This window comes from Amblyomma mixtum, chromosome 10 (assembly GCF_055824585.1).
Source record: "Amblyomma mixtum isolate Tamu chromosome 10, ASM5582458v1, whole genome shotgun sequence".
Taxonomy (NCBI): Eukaryota; Metazoa; Arthropoda; class Arachnida; order Ixodida; family Ixodidae; genus Amblyomma; species Amblyomma mixtum.
The window spans coordinates 135,134,635-135,153,368 of NC_143021.1; positions in this window are offsets into that span (position 1 = coordinate 135,134,635).

Below are 18,734 nucleotides of genomic sequence, written 5' to 3' on the forward strand. Positions count from 1 at the left end.
GAATAGGCGATCATTTTGCTGCACAGCTGCTTTTCGTGTGCAGGGAGCTGGATGGCGTCAGTCAGTTTCTGTAGCGTTGTTTAAGTTTTTCTACACTATGCCGCGGAAAGCCATTTGCGGGTGAAACCTGCCGGGCAATTTTTCCATTCCCTGCTGAGTGTGCCTACACTGTAAAAAATATTTATTGAAAAAACAGAAATTTTCTAACAGCTGGCCTGCCAGAAATTTTCTGTTATGCTATGTTTTCGGTTTTTTACTTTTTCTGTCATTTTACAGATCTTTTCTGTTTGCGACTAACAGAGAATTTCTGTTAAGACGATAGAAATTTTCTGTTATTGTAAGTTTTCTGTTTTTACTTTTTCTGTCATTTCACAGGGTTCCTTGTTGGCAATTAACAGAAAATGTCTGTGAGGATGACAGAAATTTTCTGTTTTTACTTTTTTCTCTCATTTCGCAGGTTTTTTCGATTTGCTGCTAACAGAAAAATTCTGTGATGTTCCATTTTCTCTTACCATATTTTCTGTCATATAACAGCTTTTTTTTCATGACTCACAGAAATTTTCAGTGAAGCTCGATGTTCTGTCATTTCACACACTTTATTTCTTTCACATCATCTCTTAATGACTGACATAAAAACAGATACAGAACATTAGGACGGCTGCCACATTTGAATAGAATAAAATATTTCACCGCTTTTAAACAATCACAAGCAAAGGCAAGTGAGTATTCAAGAATATTGGAAAATATGCAGTGTTAAACAATTCAATCATGGCTGATATTTTACTATACAGTAATATCTTTCAGCATCACTGAATTAAGTTAAACAGTAGGAGGGTGGCTGAAGAAAAAAAGAAACTTACGTTGCCCTGCCTGCACTACAGGCATACAGTAAAAGTATGCAAAATATGCAGTAATGGCAAGTAAAGTAGAAACGAAACCTGCGCCTTTCTGCCACACAGAATGGCATGATTCACTCTAAAATGTAATACAATACAATGAATACGACACAAAGTAATAATACCTGAACAATGAACACAACGAGTCACTAAACTAATGGCAAGCTTAAGCAAAAGGAGAGTATTGGAAAAATATGCTTTGCTCATGACTAGTGCTGCATTAAGCAGCAAGATGAAAGCAACAGGACATAACGGATGCCATGGGCTGTTTGCCTTATCACAGTTTAACTGGAAAAACATTTTTTCACTCCAGTTAGTACGTCTTATCTTGAGACTACAATAACTTTAAAATGAAAAAAGTAACACAGACAGGATAGAAAGTAGTGCTATAATTCATACAACCAGCCACTGAAGTGTAACAGCAAGTATAAGCATAAATAAGGCATCTTAAGCAAATTGTGTCTTGCCTGAACAGGACATAAAGCATGCCACAAGCTGTTTGACTTATCAGTGCAACCATATAACATTGATTCTCTATACATAGTACATCCACTCTTGTGACTACTGCATGATAAGTCATGCCACAGGCTGTTTGGTTTATCACAGCGTACACAAAATATTGATTTAAAAAGTCAAATTTCAGAACAGTTAAAAGTCAAAGTCTTGCATGATGAGGGAAGGAACTTTTGAAGAGGGGCAGTGTTGCTTCTTCTTCGAGTGCTCTACCTTCGTTCCCCGGACAGGATTCACAGCTCCAATGGTCCTGAAACAAGGACAGAGCATTGTTACTCCTCGGACAGTTAGCATATCTATACTGTCTTCAAAGAAATAATAAACATTGCAAGAAGACTGCACCCCTCCTCCTACCCCAAAATTTAATTCCTTTGTAGCCCACATTTCAGTTTCATTGTGAGCACTAGTGAATATATCCAGTAGTCTTTAGTACTCAGCACAAAACCAGACTTCAAGCCAAAATAAACCTTTCCTAAATAAGGTTTACAACAACCATAGTGTTTTGTTACTTGCGTGAAAGCTGCTCACTGAACTCTAACACTAGTTTTTAAAGGGATGCAAAAACAACTCCATGAAACCTGTTGTTCTTGGGAAAAATTCATTCTCTCTGCACTTTCCCAATTTGTTGCACGCCGCGGTGGCTCAGTGGTTTTGGTGCTCGGCTGCTGGCCCGAAAGACGTGGGTTTGATACCGGCCGCGGCAGCCGAATTTCGATGAATGCAAAATTCTAGAGGCCCGTGTGCTGTGCAAATTCAGTGCACGTTAAAGAACCCCAGGTGGTCGAAATTTCCGGAGCCGTTCACTACGGCGTCCATCATGGCGTAAGTCGCTTTGGGACGTTAACCCCCAATAAATCGAATCAAACCAATTTGTTGATGTCAGTGTGGCAGCGAAAAAATGCATTTATTGCTGAGAAAACTACATTCAAAAATTTGCCGGTAACTAAATTCAAATTTTGATGTATACGCCAAAAAGGACTTCATGACCTCATTTTGAAGTTAGTTGCGGGGCTGCTTAGGGCCTTGTTATCTGCACCCAGAAATCTGACGAGTCAGTAGATTGCAGTATACTTAAAAATGAGGCAATGATGACCAACACCTGCACTTTGTTTCTTCATTTTATGTAGCTTGTAAAAGCACCATTTCAGTCTCCTTGGAATCAGACAGTAGCCTCTCGACAAAGGCCAACTTCAGTTTCCATTCAATGTTCCTTCAAAGCGCTTTCTGACACCAGAGTAGCAATGTCTATGTATACACAGGCCGAATCATCAGCATGCCTATTCTGTGTCACCCGAAAGTACAGCCGTAAGCAAAAATCTTTTGACAGGTAATAATTAAGTTTGCAGCACATATTGACGTGCTTTGCCTTTACAGAGATTCAGATGCATGACGAGGGATATGCACATTTTAGTGAAGCTGGAATTAACAGAACTGAGCAGAGGCTTGTTTGCATTACTAATGCCCAACTAGTGATACGCAAGTCTAAAATGAGGTCTAGTGCTGCAGAGCAAGCTGTTACGTGAATGTGACGTTACCCTCTTAAATCTGCACTCAGCTTCCACTGTCCAAGAATAGTGCAAAGTGCCTGCTGCGCTGAGTAAAAAACTTTTCTGACCACAACCTCAAGAAATAACCCAGCTAAAGACACATGCAGAATGCACACAAAATATTCTCTGTAGGCAGAATCAAAACAAAATTAAGCAATAGCTTCGAATAAAACTTTTCGTTGAGCATTGGAAGTCACACATTTTCAGTGCTGTAGCATTTTCCCCATACGCCGCTAGTACGGCTCACAATCAGGCCTCAACAATGCAAGTACTAACAGCCTTTTTCAGTATCCTGGCTTATCCTCAGTTTGAACTGGGCTGCAAGGAAAAGCTACTTTCACTATCGCGCATAGCAGTCCTCGAGGCTAGTCTACACAGCTGAGCGTATCTGTACAGCATCCTGGGCTCCTCACTCCTTCCACATATAAATTCCCCCCTACAGATGCACTTTGGAAGAAATATGTGCGGCTTACAGCGCACCCATCAAGAAAGCTTCATGTCAAATGCAGCAATAACATTGCTGTATCTCTCATCAGAAATCCTCACGTAACTGACTGAGGAGCCAATTTATTGAGGCACACATAGCGAGGTATGTGCTACCACAATAGGCAATGCTCTATGCATGGGTTATCTTGCATAGTATACAATTCAAGACTTTAGGCTCAAATACCGCAAAAAGGAAGTCTTCCAGTCGACGGCACACACCAACCATTACGATGTTGTGGTTATTTTGGCTAATTTGTGGTTTATCCTTTCCTTTTGCCAGCTCTTGTGACGGATTAGCAAGTGCATGGGAATTAACAATGAAGTCGTCAGAATCATTCAACACCATAGGGGCATTTGCTGCTGCATTCTTCAGTTGTATCCAGCTATAGTCACAATATGAAGCATTGCCTAACAGTTCACGCTCAAATGAATGCAAATCAAAATACAAAAGAGAAAAAACCCAAACTTCCCATTAGCAGTGAACCTGTCTCCGACAAGTGGGAGCAATGCCAGCCTTAGGGGAGGGTGACCGGTGCAATCGCACAAGACATCACCAAAATGGGGATGCTGAGTTGCCCTGTGGGTGTTATGCTACATCCTCCCATCCTCTACCCGCCTTCCCTCTGTCCCTTGACCTTCAAAAGAGACATTTCCAGAGCTCTTCAAAATGAGGGAGACAATATGTATGCCTGAAGCATGCCAAAATGAGTGCATAACTCGCTACTGTAGAGGGTTGCAAAGGGTGCATGCACCTTACAGACGCGGCATAGTTTCAGGTGTCGTTTGTTGCGGGCAGGACCATCTAAATGACATTCTTTCCACCTGTAAGCTCTGCTGCGGCAGAAGGGAAAGGGGTAGGGGAGGACAGTTGTGTTTAGAGAGCTTTGTCAGTTCACTGCTTAGCCCTTGTCCCGTCTCAGTTGTGCAGATTCTTTCCATCTTTGAACTTAATACTGCATTCAGCACGCCCTGTGCATTATCTAAATCGGAACATATCTGACTGTGTCAAGCTGTATTGCATTTAATGGTGGTAGGAAATAATGTGTGCACCATTTCACTCCCTTTTGCATGCTCTGCTCTGTGAGAATTTAGCCCATGGCTAAATCTCATCAAACATGATAGTGGATGCTGCCAGCCAGTGCACTACTGCTGCGTGCAACACTCTTATCTGCGAAGCATTTGCAAGTTGCATGCCACATATTGTGACTTGTGGGGAGTTTCAAATGGAAGTTTTCCCATTCTTATATCGCCGGCTGTCATTCAGATGAAGTAAAACAAGCCCAGCTCTCCCAAAAAATCCCCGATATATGTCTTCACACCCGGTTGCACGTGCATATATATAGCACTACCATCGCTCGCACCAGTTCACATATATAAGCAGCAAGCTACGCGGCGTGCACCAGCAGCTTGGTGCTTTCGCACTGGTCTTGTAATCTGTCAGCTCTGCTCATAATTTAAGCAAGTTATCACCAGCACTGAAGCGCAGCAGAATGCTTGCTAGATCGAGCGCCTATGCTCTGCACAGCACGCATATTCCTAGATGCACCTATCCGTATTACATAAGAAACATGATGCTAGCTCTTTTTTATCACCAGATATAATATTCATCTTTAAAATATTTATATTATGCCTCACAGCCATGCAAAAGCAATAGTATGGGGAATTTATTTACAGCGTTGACCTGGGTGACTCGAAGAGATACTCCACCACAACACAAAACAACATTGTGGAGGAGCAACCACAAAGCAGGAAGCATGTACAGACCACTTCCGGGCCAACATTGACATTTCTGAGGGGAATACAAGGAAAGTGCCCAGCTCGCTGCTTGGTCTTTCAGGCGGAAATTTGCACATATTGAGTGGTTCGAGCTTAGCATGAGCCAATGGGCCCTTCTCAGCCAATGCCACACACCACACGTGTATTTGGAGCACTGATCCTGCACACGCACTCAGCTTCGACTGAGGGACAGCGGACCGTCGCAAGTAAACAAACCTTCAAGTTCACATAGCGGACTTCAGCGCAAAACAGAAAAGCACACATGTGCACCATGCTGCATGGAAATAGCCGGGAATAATTTTGCAGTTCACACACCCTAATCAAACAACATGTGGTGAACGGTGCAACCGGAGAACATGGTGTTTGTCATGCGATCAAGCGGTTCATTGCATGGAGCTCTCAGATTATGTGCGCCAAACACCAATTGGCCCATTCCGGGCAGTGAGTAAACATTCTTGAACCCAAGATACGACTAATCCTCATAGAATTCAAAGGAGAACTATGAGAGTAAATCGAGCAGACTGCCAGGCAAGAATCAAATTGCCGGACTTTGAAAAACACTGGGTTGACCCGGAGCAAAAAAATGCTCCGGGTCTACCCAACGTACTAAGGGGAGGAAATGCACCGGGTCCATTCGGCGTACCTTTAGCCAAAGCCTCCTCTCGCAGTCAGTAGTGAGAGCACACCATACAAAAATTTCACTGCTCTATTTAATAACCCCATTGTGAGTTATATAAACAAAAGACAGCAGATGAATGCAATTCCAAAGAATGCTGGAGCTAAAGAAGATTATTTTTTGACAGAACTCACAAAATGACTGCTAACGTGAACAAGGAAGCCTCATTGACTTAGTGTGCTCAAAACATTGGCTGCAAAAATGAAGCACTGTGGTTGCAAAGGCTTGTACACTTACACCATGATTCCAGTCATGTTGACTGACATGATAAGTACAAACACCATGCATGACCAGCCACTAAACCAGAGTGACAAGCAAGCCACTTTCTTCCAGTTCCCTGACTTTTCCATGGTTTCCCCGACTGTTTAAGTCAAAATCCTCTGAATACTGAACAGACGGAAAAACACAGTGGCCAATGGTAATGGACAGTATACATGATCTATTCACAGCAAAAAACTATATACTGAAACTTCAAATGCTGCAATCAAAATACATTTGCTCTTATTTGAGGCAGCTGATTTCCTCTTGAAGAAAGTCCAGCTTCAATGCGACTTATGAAGCTATCTTTGCTTTTTGTGTTCCATTTCTCTAACACAAATGGTTAACATAACCTTTATTCTTCTGAGCATACGTTGTCTCCACTAAGTGTGTTCATATTTAAAATTTTTATTTTAAAGTGCAGAGTATTAAAAACTGGCTTAGATTACAAGAGAAATGTGTTTCCACATAATACAGCAATGAAAAGCACCAGACATTGGACAAATATTTAAATCCTCATCAATTATCCTATCCGAACACCGATTAAGCACCACAAAATACAAAAACAAAATACAAAATATAGCATACCCTCCAAATAACGCCAGAACCACATCAGCTGCCAGAGCTCAAGATCAAAGAAGCTCCAGCAGCCGTAGTGTAAATGCGATCAAACCATCACAAAGTTCATCGCACAGTTACATGAACACAAGTCCTCGTACTTACTAATAGCGAAAGAATGCTGACAATTTCTGCGAAGTACCATCTACGACGTCAAATCCATCAAATCTGTATGGCGACACATTCAAATCTATCCATAAACAATGGATGGTTACATGTCCACAAAAGGGTTACTGGCACTGCATGCACATATGCACTCTTCAGTAAACCCTCTCCCCCAGGTGCTGTGCTCCTCTGGGCAAGTATCTATGACCCCTATGAGCAAGCAACGTGTATGACTTCCACCAGAATAGCCATATACTGCTACATAATCTCAGAAGCAATATAGTACCATGTACCCCTTCCAACCCTTTCATATTAGTGACTGGGCACCATAGGTGACTGGGCAGGCAGTATAGCCATAATCTGTGAAGAAGTGGTTGAAGATCAACTCCACAAAAAATAGTTTTATCTGTCTTCCCTTTCCACAGATTTTTCAGAGCGCTATTTTACCAGCTGCATTAATCAAGCAGCAGCAGCAGCAAAATTTTATTCCATAGCTGATTCGTTGCCTGGGTTCAGGAAACATTTTCTTACTGTTTAAAAATTGCTTTTGCACTTTGTTAGCATTTTCATAAAAAGGTCTTATGATAAAGTGGTATATACCTATAACTTTTATTATAATAAGGGAGTCATTACTCATTGGCATCCACCCGAGCGCAGCCATACGGCTACAAAGGAAAGCTATACAGCTTTCACAGAAACTTCGTAGTTAAAGAAAAATTCGTCCTGGTCCGGGGTTCGAACCCAGGACCACCGCTTCACCGGAGCAGTCGCTCTACCAATTGAGCTAACCAGGACGGCAAGCTTATGGTAGGGCGAGAGCGAATTGATCAATAACTCGAAGTGGGAACAGTGTTGGTCAAATGTTTAGGGGAATCCTCCAAGGTGGAGTAGATTTGTAATAAGGAAGTAATTACTCATTGGCATCCACCCGAGCGCAGCCATACGGCTACAAAGGAAAGCTATACAGCTTTCTCAGAAACTTCGTAGTTAAAGAAAAATTCGGCCTGGTCCGGGGTTCGAACCCAGGACCACCACTTCACCGGTGAAGTCGCTCTACCAATTGAGCTAACCAGGACGGCAAACTTATGGTAGAGCGAGAGCGAATTGATCAATAACTCGAAGTGGGAACAGTGTTGGTCAAATGTTTAGGGGAATCCCCCAAGTTGGGTTCGAACCCCGGACCAGGACGAATTTTTCTTTAACTACGAAGTTTCTGAGAAAGCTGTATAGCTTCCCTTTGTAGCCGTATGGCTGCGCTCGGGTGGATGCCAATGAGTAATTACTCCCTCATTACAAATCTACTCCACCTTGGGGGATTCCTCTAAACATTTGACCAACTTTTATTATCACTGCGTATTTGAGAAGTGGCAAAACCAAAACAAGAAAGGCTATCACAACTCAGTTAACAAGCGAGATAGGTACTTACTGCTGTGTGAACTCCAGGCAGAGACTTGTTTCCTTGGGGTGCACAACATTGAAAGCAAAGTGCACCAAAAACATGAGCTTGAAAGCCTGGCATGGGTTGGCTGCGTGCATCACTGGTAGGGTGTCGATGCATATGGTGAAGCGCCTGGCAGTAAGGAAACTGCGTCCTGCACAAACAAGTTTTAAATCAGGAATGCTCGCCCGAGTGCGGTACCACAGAGTTATACCTTTTGCAATGATGAAAGGAGAACATGGCATGTCCCCGATGTCGTCATCACTGGCAGATGCCAGGCATAAGAGGGAGTTAAATGCGTATAAGAATTGTCTACTAAAGTAGCACCATGTGAAAGCTGCAACTTTAAACCAGTTACAAATAAGCATGCAGCAGAGTATAAGCATAAATAAGTCATTTCTGCGCTTGCTCAGGCTCTTTTTTTTCCCAACAATGCGTGGTGAAATGCTTTGGAGTGTATACAAATAAGCGTCAATCACATAAAAAGGCCCTAAAAATCAGCATAGGCATTTACAAGTGCTGGATTGTCGACAATACATAAACAGTGCACCGTTTTAGTCAAATGCAGCCCAAGAACACCGTGTAAACGCCTCTCAAGAGCAAAAGAGGCCCTCCATCGAGTGGTGTCAAGAGACTGTCCTAGCACTGCAGTTGATCCGGCCGACCGGTAGTGAATAACCTTGCACCTGCCAGCCCCCTCAAATGTCACACTACTAGGTCACAGGGGAATTATTTAACATAAGTAGATCGCAGCTTGCGTTTTATCACAAGTAACCGAGCAAACTGTTTGTAAATGACTATGTTTTAAGTAAGCAAACAAGGGAAGGGGAATGAGGGGCTCGTTATAATTATGAAAGAAGCCAACAGCCACAGAAACCAAGGGGCACAGGGGATTTTTAATTAATTTATTTATTTTGTGACGTCACACCTGCGGTAACTCAGGACGTTCTACGTCCGCCGCTTATGAGCATGGGTGGCGCTGATAAACACGCTCAAGGTTAGGTTACTTGTAAACATAAATACCCCCGAAAGCAGATTTGACAGCCGTCGCCGTAGCTCAGAGGTAGAGCACCGGACGCGTAATTCGGAGGTCGTGGGTTCGGATCCCACCGGCGGCATGTGGTTGATTTTCTTCTGCTTTTCTAATCAATTAGCTTTAAGCGATAACATATTCACTAATATTCTAAATTGATCAACACCACAAAATAAATAAATTCATTAAAAATCCCCTGTGCCCCTTTGTTTCTGTGGCTGTTGGTTTCTTTCATATGTTTTAAGTAGCATAGTACGAGGTACTAAGGTGCGCAGTCGTCGTGATCGGCGCAGTGCTGCGGAAAGTTCGAGCTCGCGTAGTGAATGGTGAATGGTGTACTGTTATCTCGAAGCGCCCATTTAGCGAGTACACGAACTATTTACTAAAGAAGCACCAGAAAAACGCAAGCAGCAGATATCGTATTCAACAGCCACAGAGCCCAAGCAGACACGCGCGGCACGGTTGTGGGCGGGCGGATGTATGGATGGTAGTGGCTTAACCCTTCGTATTGGGCGGTGGCTCGCGCCTCCAGCCTAGAATTCCACCCCCCCTCCTTTTTAATTTGTATTTTAATATGTATAATTTGGCCATCTTTCATAAAGTTACTCCTCCCTTGACCTATTCCACGGGCTGGCCGAAGCGATGCGATTGACATTGGAGGATACGGACTGAGCTCGCGTGTCGAAGGCGCTCAAAAATCTCGATTGTCGGCTCCAATGACATCAGTGCCATTGAAAAACTTCCCTGTGACAGCGCAAGTACGGCATTTGAAACGCCTGTGTAGAAACTTTACAGCCTGCGTTGTCCCGTGCAACGCTATTTCGGCCCAAAGATAAGATCAGTTAAATCTTACAAAATGAACACAATTACTGCATTACTTGTACCGGCATGAATAAACGTCAATAAAAATAAAAAGACACAACGTACACTTATAATCCTTTCTTAGACGAGAAACAAATTTGAAAATCCCGCGCTCTTTGACGTCGTCCTCCGCTAACCAATCGCGTACTTCCCTGGCCTAAAATTTCCCGCGCTTACTCACTCGGTTCTTTTAGGAGTGCATATCTTCAGACAAAGCAAAATTTGTGCATTTTACCGCAAACTATCGCACTCTTCCGTGTTTCTCGCTTGTGTTCCTCTCTCTTCCGCGCGCTGTGCACCTTTTGTGAGAGACAGTAAAGCAGCAGTGACGCTTCGGCAGTGAGGCGGCTGTGGTGGGCACGCTCAATGTCCGCCGGCGGTTTATCTTCAGTGCCCTCTTCAACAGCAGTACAAGCCCGCAACAATACTCCCAAAAGACGACAAAAAGCGTATCATTCATGCCGGTAAAAATGTACACCACTCACCTTGTGTGCGAACGGTCTGATCGGTGAAAATCACGGACACAGCACGCCGGTATTATCCTAGCTCCCCGCTCACGTCCATGCCATCCTCCATGATGCCGTCAATCGATGAATGCAGGATCGCAGCAAATAGTACTGCTTCTCATTCTGCGCGCTAATATTGCGCGTAGAAACTTTTTGACGCTTAAAATATGTAACATGATTGATGAAAAGTAGCAATGGTTTTTCGGATCACTTTTATTTATTTATTTAAAATACCTTACAGGCCCCATAGGGGCATTGTGTAAGGGGGGTTACAGAGTAAGCAGCAAAACATGAAACAGGAACAACTGTAGTAATGAAAGGCCACAAAGGTACACTTAAGGAAATAACATGAGTAAAACTTAACGTAAGGCATTAATACTAGAAAGTAAAAAAAAAAAGAAAAAAAGAAAAACGCAAAAAACACAAAAAATGACCATATCAGGGAGTACAATTCGTGAAGTGATATTCAGGGAAAAAGACGCAAAAAAGCAATAATATATACAAGGCATACAAGTGAACACACGACGCAGCATAAAATAGCAATTCACAAGAGCGAGGTAGCAATGAAAAAAGAAAATCACAAGAAGTTCAAAGCAGATTGCCAAGTGTAAGAGACAAGGTAAAGTGATTTGTAAGTGCTATTGTGAAAAATGCTTGTGTAACGGCGGTACTCACGTCACCAACTTTCGGTAAAATGGGCGTGTTGCTGCTCCAAAAACAGAAAATTACTTTCTTTTTCGTGAACGTGTTTCTGTTAAGGGCGCAAAACAGATATTCTCTGTATGACAACAGAAAATTTTCGTAAAAATGCTTGTCATTTCACACACATTTCTTACAGTGTAGCTCTCAATCACACTCACCTCACCACCTTTATCCTCCCTCACCATCATCGCACGAAGTGAGACCCTAAAAAGGCTAGGGCTTCACTGAGTAAGAAAGGCTGCCAGAAAAGGGGCACTGCGTCAGAAAGCCCGGCGTTGTCGTTGCTAATTGTAATATGCATCTACTCTGCGATATGCTACAAGCAGGTGTTAGTACAGCACTTTATCAGACAAACGGACGCAGCAGCACTTGTCATCGACTTATCTTCCACACCCCAGATATATGTATGCATAAATGTTGTGCCTTTATCAGCAACAGCTTTCAATCAATAAACACCACATATCTCATTATAGAAGACAGTTTCTTACTGTTGCGCTGAGCGAGCATTTTCTACTGACCCTATTTTGCCCGAGATGGGTGGTACAATAATTTGGTTTGGCTTGTTTTGTGGGGTTTAACGTCCGCAAGAGACTCAGGCTATGAGAGACGCCGTAGTGAAGGGCTCCGGAAATTTCGACCACCTGGGGTTCATTAACATACACTTGCATAGCACAGAACACGTTCCTCTGAAATTTCGCCTCAATAAAAATGCAACCACCGCGGCTGAGATCAAACCCGCGTCTTTCGGGTTAGCAGCCGAGGGGTGGTACATTGAATAATTGGGTTACCGCTTTCGGTGTGTGTGCCGGTCACCCAGCCGTACTTTGCGACGTGCGGAGAAGTGGACCTGCTCACGAATATCTCGATCGCCTACTTTATCAACATTCGAGGAGTCACTGAACGGGCTCAAATTCTCGGCCACACCATTGAGCAAGGCGCCGCTGGTGCCGCTGATGCCGCGCCAGGAGCGCTGCCGCAGGTCTGCTCGCCGCCTCACCGAGGCTTGGTTCGCCAACGGGAAGGGAGGCGACGCCAACGGCCGATGCAGGCAAAGGCGCATCAAATCCAGCCGGAACGGAGCAGCTCTTTGAGAGCATCGCAGCGCCGGAGCCGGAGCTCGCCAACACAGAGCCGTCTGCGAGCCATCTCACCGGATTTGTTTAGAAAGCATTCATTCACCGGCAGCAAGTGGTTCAAGGTGAGCTCTTCGTCGTGGTTGATGGCCGTCAACTCCGGGCAGTTGGTGGAGATCCAACTGCCCGGAGTTGAGTTGGATCTCCTGGTCGGAACTGAGCAGCACGGCCTCCCAATGCCCGGAAGTTAGGAGCTGAATTAGTTCCGAGGAGGTGGGTCCTCTGGACAGTTCCACAAGATCTGGTCTAGTGTGCCTCTGTCGGCGCACTTGTTACATAGCTGCCGACGCTCTTTCTCGGGCTGAAGTCAATGCGACGAACAATCACCGCAATCGGTCACGACTAATCATCGACTTCACGGCTATGGCTGTTGCTCAGCGAGCCGATGCTGAGCTGCAACGGTTTTGTACGCGCGACACCAATCCGGTCTTCGGGGACGTCTTGCTCCCTGACTCCGCCGTTCCCTTCGTTTGTGATACATCAACCGGTCGCCCTCGCCCCTACGTGCCTCCACCATACCGACCAACTGTATTTGATGCCCTTGATGCCCTCCATTCTTTGGCACATCCTGGCATCCGCGCAACACAGCGTGTTGCCACTGCTCGTTCTGTCTGTCGTCGCATCAACGTCGACGTTCTCCGCTGGTCGCGCACGTGCCTGAGCTCCGTGCGCCCGCTTCAGCCACCTGCACGTAGAAATTGTCGGTCCCCTTCCTCCCTGCGGGTACCACCGCCACCTGTTAACCTGCACGGACAGGTTCACGAGATGGCCTGAAGCGATCCCCCTTCTTGACATAAGGGCGGAGTCGATCGCAAGAGCACTCATCACACTCTGGATAAGCCGCTACGGTCACCCTTGCTCCATTGAGAATGATCGTGGTCGTCAATTCGACTCCACCTTATTTGCCGACCTACCTTATTTACCTCGGCTCCTCGGCGTCAGTCACATCAAGACGACCTCTTACCGGTCGATTTCCAATGGAGCCGTCACGGTGGCTCAGTGGTTATGGTGCTCGGCTGCTGACCCGAAAGACGCTGGTTGGATCCCGGCCGCGGCGGTTGAATTTCTTTGGAGGAGAAATTCTAGAGGCCCGTGTACTGTGCGATGTCAGTGCACGTTAAAGAACCCCAGGTGGTCGAAATTTCCGGAGCCCTGCACTACGGCGTCTCTCATAGCCTTAGTCGCTTTGGGACGTTAAACCCCATAAATCAACCAACCATTTCCAATGGTGTCATTGAGCTTCTTCACCGGCAGTTGAAAGCTTCACTTATGGCGTCCGTTTTTCGTTCGCCATAGATTGAACGCCTATGCTTCGTCCTGCTTGGTCTCCGCACCGCACCTCGCAGTCCCTCTTCTACGTGTGCAACAGAGCTAACGTTTGGCACTACTCTCCGTGTCCCTGGCGAATGCTTCGGGCCCTCTCCACACATGCCTGCTGACGTCTCAGATTACGCCTACCGTTTACGTACAGCTATGAGCACTGTCGTTCCCTCACGTCAGCGCCAGTATTCTCGTCGTGTCCACGTCCCCTCCGACCTTCAGTGGTGCACTCATGTCTTTGTTCGCCACGACACCGATGAGATTCTCAGTATTATGAGAATCACGATTCATCATCATCATACGATGGTCCGTATCAAGTGCTTCGGCGTGCTCCTAAGCACTTTCTCCTGCTTATCAGCAGCGGATGGGAGGACACAATCTCATTTGACTGCCTTTAGCCTGCCACTTTGACTCCGACGCCATCGAAAGCTGTGACGCTACATCCACTACCGACCGTGCCAGTTCTCGCCGCGCACGATTTGCGCCAACAGTATCCGCTTTTCGCCATTCACACTTCGTTCATGGCTTCATCGCTAGAGGGGGGGGGGGGGGCTATAGCGTTCCAGCGTGGTCCGGCCGCAGAAGACGATGACAGCCCCAGCACGCCTGCCAAGCACGCACAGACTGAGTTTCGTGGCTGCTTAATTGCATGCCCGCAGCACGCTGTCCCGTTCCTGCCTGGCTGAGCAAGTCCTGTAAAATATATTTGTGGAGAATATCTGCGGAGCGAACTCAATTAATGAGCATTTCTAATCTTTTCTTACGTTAATAACTGCGTTAGACATACTCGAGGCAACTTTTAATCCTTTGAAGCCCAATAGAGCGATAACTAAGGCAGGCGTGCTTATGTTGTTATTAATGAATGACCCGAAAAAGTCATCTGGTCGAAACCATATCTGCAATGTATTTTTAAAGAAAGATCCGCACACTATTCTGGTGGGGCCACCAGAAACTATCACGCATCCTGCGATCTTGCTTCGTGCAAAGATAATCCCTATTCATAAAGAAGGAAAAATGATGCTGTTTAACAACTCCAGACCCAAATCTCTTGCATGTGGTTGCTGCACTCTCATGCAACACAATGTTAACAAAAATCATGAGTTTTGTTTTAAGAAAACACTGGAACCAATTCAACACGCTTTGCAGAAAGTGCTATCCGCGGTGCCACAATTATTAGAAATAACACGCGACATCACGAAAGCAATAAATTCCCGACAGCAAGCTGACGGGATATTTACTGATTTTTTTCCAACACTTATTACCCTGTCGTACACAGTAAATAAATTGAAACATCAAAGCTTATCGGCATTAATTCTAAAGTAATAGCATGGATAGAAGCTTACATGTTAACCGTACCGAATACGTCGTGATAAATAATAGGGATTTCCAGAACATTGAAGTGGTGCCAAAACGAGCACCTCTTCTCCCTTCACTTGTAAGCTTGCCGTAAGAAAGTGAGCATGAATGGCATTCCACCAATATCCCTCAAGAGAAAAGTCTACAACAGCTGTATCTTACCGGTACTCACCAATGGGGCAGAAATGTGGAGGCTAACAAAGAGGGTTCAGCTTAAGTTAAGGACAACGCAGCGAGCTATGGAAAGAAAAATGATAGGTGTAACGCTAAGAGACCGGAAGAGGGCAAAGTAAGCGAGGGAACAAACGACGTTAAGAAGTTATCGGGGATACGGTGGCCGCCACTGGCAAGGGACAGCGTTAATTTGAGGGACATCGGAGAGGGCTTTGCCCTGCAGTGGAGGTAGTCAGGCTGATGATGATGATAATATAACAGACAACGCCTTGAGCGCATGTTATTGGAGGTACGATTTGCGCACAACAGACACACAGAGGAAAAAACATGAGGGTGACTGAAAGAGCGCAAACTATATCAACTGGTGTTTATTTGATTCAGTGCCGCTTTATAGGCAGTGTGCACACGTGCCTACAAAGAGGGGAAGGTGAGGATAAGGAGGCAAATCAACCCTGCGCGACAATCAATCAAAAACGCTCCAAAAAATTCTTTTCCGCGTTGCACAATGAAACAGAGGTGTCACTCACACATTTATCACCTCTTGCCTTGGTATGGAATGCCTCTAGAAGTTCACGGAAAACTTTGTCATTACTCCTACCCAGAATTCTGATATTATTTAGCAGTGGCTCACAACCGGTGCATGCAATGCAATGAGCAGGCAGATTTGCTCCTTCTCTGTTCCTAATTGAACGCTGATGTTTTATTGCCGCGTAGCGCAATCAGTCTTCCTCTTTTTTTATTGTCCTTTGTACTTATCTAAAGAAAAGAGGTATGGCAGGCTAAAAATGTCGTCTATGGCTCAATTTCTAAGTTTATTAGGACTATGGGCAAGTTTCCGTGTTTCTGGAGAAAGGACTGGCTTTTCCATGTGCTGTCTCACTTGGACTGAGGCGTCCCTTTTTGTGGTGGTTGCTTCTTATATTTTTCTGTCAAAGAAGATGTTTGTGGGCGTTTAACGTCCTAATGCGACTCAGGCTATGACGGACGCCATAGTGAAGGGCTCAGGAAATTTTGAACACATGGTGTTCTTTAACATGCATTCACACGCACAGTACACGGGCCTTCGAAATTTGGCCGCCGCGGCCGGGATCGAACCCGCGTCTTTCGGGTCAGCAGCCAAGCGCAATAACCACTGAGCCACCGCGGCGCCTGTCACAGAAGAGAAAATTTATAGGTTTCCTGTGTCAGCCAGATGACTGCTTCATTACGGTTATTGTAGTTCGGCTGTCCTCACACTTTTTAGGAGAAATGAAAAGCTCATTGCGGTTTTTTTTCCCTACTCTGAGCGCGCGGGGTGATTTGCCATAATGGCCCAGTTGCGGTTTGGCAAGAATAGCGAGAACACATGCTTAGCGTGGAAAAAAAGCGTCTAATATTTATTCCGTCACCATTTAGCTATTCAGATTTGATCGACTTACGCGTTTCTTTCTGATGCGTTGGTAATTTTAGGCTCTTTTCATAATATTTATATTCTGAAGCGAAATACTTATGTTTTCCGTATTCTACAAACCCTAACGCATATTTCCAGGCGATGCAAGCTATAGAGAAGAACTTTGTGGCAGTTAAACCGTCCGCAAGCCGTGTCAAGACCAACACAGTTGGCCTATGTAAATCCTTGGAACTCCACAGCCTTGCAAGAGCCGTTGTGCACTCTCGATTGAACACCTTGTCCGTGTTCTTCGTGGTGAAAACTCACAAGCCCGATGCACTGTTCAGGACGATTGTTAGCGAGAAAGGGACCTGGCAGCAACGTATTAGTAGGTTCATGCTTAGGCACTTAAATAATCTGGTTCTTTCTGGTCCCTTTGCCACCAAGAATTCATTGGAAGTTGCCAGTATGTTGGAAAGAGAGCAGATTGGATATGCCTCTTCCATATATGTTGAAGATCCTTTTTATTCTATACCACATAACGAACTGTTTATTGCTGTCAGACAGTGCATTGCAGCAAACGGTACTGTCGCCATCCAGAATACAGCCGGCCTAAGCGTACATAACTTCATGTCACTTTTAGAATTTCATATCAACGCTACTTCTATCGATTTTGACAACCGGCGCTATCTACAGCGCCAGGCCATTTGCATCGGATCATGTGTCGCTCCAGTTTTGTGTAACATTTTTCTTGCATCATTCGGCAACGCTTTGGCTTCAATACCTGACAAAGGCAATGTCCAGAAGATTTTTAGATATGTAGATGATTTTTAGTAATTTAAAAAAAGTAACCAAGGCCGGTATGACGAAATTGCGATGAATATTTTAGAACAATTTGTACAACATGGAAAAGGGCTCTCTTTTACGTACGAGTTCCCTGTGCTTATCCATTTTTTAACAGCGCGAAAAGACGACGACGTTTACACACACAAAAACACAGCGCTCGTGTTGTTGTGTGTGTAAACGTCGTCGTCTTTTCGCGCTGTTAAAAAATAGATAACAACCAACTCGCCCAGCTTTCTGTTCTACCTGTGCTTAACCGCCTCCAGTTTTTGGACCTGAACATCATGCTCGGAGAAAAAGTGTGTATGCTGGTGCTACCGCCCCTAGAGCCAAGAAAGATTTTTTTTCTTTTGATTCGGCCCTGTCAAAAACTGTTAAGAGGGCTATTGTGACCCTTTCTCTAGAATGCGCACTTGCTAAGTCGTGCCCTCACATGACGCAAGAGAGCTTTCGGGGTGAGGTAGAAAGACTGCAAAAAGCAGGTTTCCCTGATCACGTGTTGACAGCTGTGACCGAGGCCCTCCTACAGAAATTCAAGGGAAGGCAGAAAAAGACACGCAGAAAAGAAAGACCCGGGAATGCCGAACCAGTGGTCATGCCATACATCCACAAGGTGTCCCATAACCTAAAATGGGTGGGCAACAAGTACGGCGCTCCGATGGTGTTCTCTGCGCCTTGTAAACTGGCCAAGATGTGCCTTAAAGGGGTCGTGAAATGTTTTCCTAAAATTTTGAACGACGTGTGTATATGGAATTCTGACCCTTCATTCTATAGTCTACCTTGGTTCGCTTCATCGTCTGGGTTGATTGAATAGCGAAAAAAACTAAATTTCGGTTTCCCAGCGCGCGTCCCCTCAACTCACAACAAACGTCATTTTTAGAAGCCAATCAGAGGCTTCTGTCGTCAACACAACATGGCGGCTTAGCGAGGCCTGTTTAGCCATAGTTGACCGAGTTTACAGCACGCCTATTGACTCGAATGTGGCACCGTCGTCTGCTCAGAATGAAGTCTGCTAGCTATCAAGCTGACACATGCGCGAAAACTTTGCCGGCGCGCCGCACCAGTCGCCGCTTGCGAACTGCCGCCTACTGCAAGCAGGGATACGGAGCGGCAAGCATCTTTGC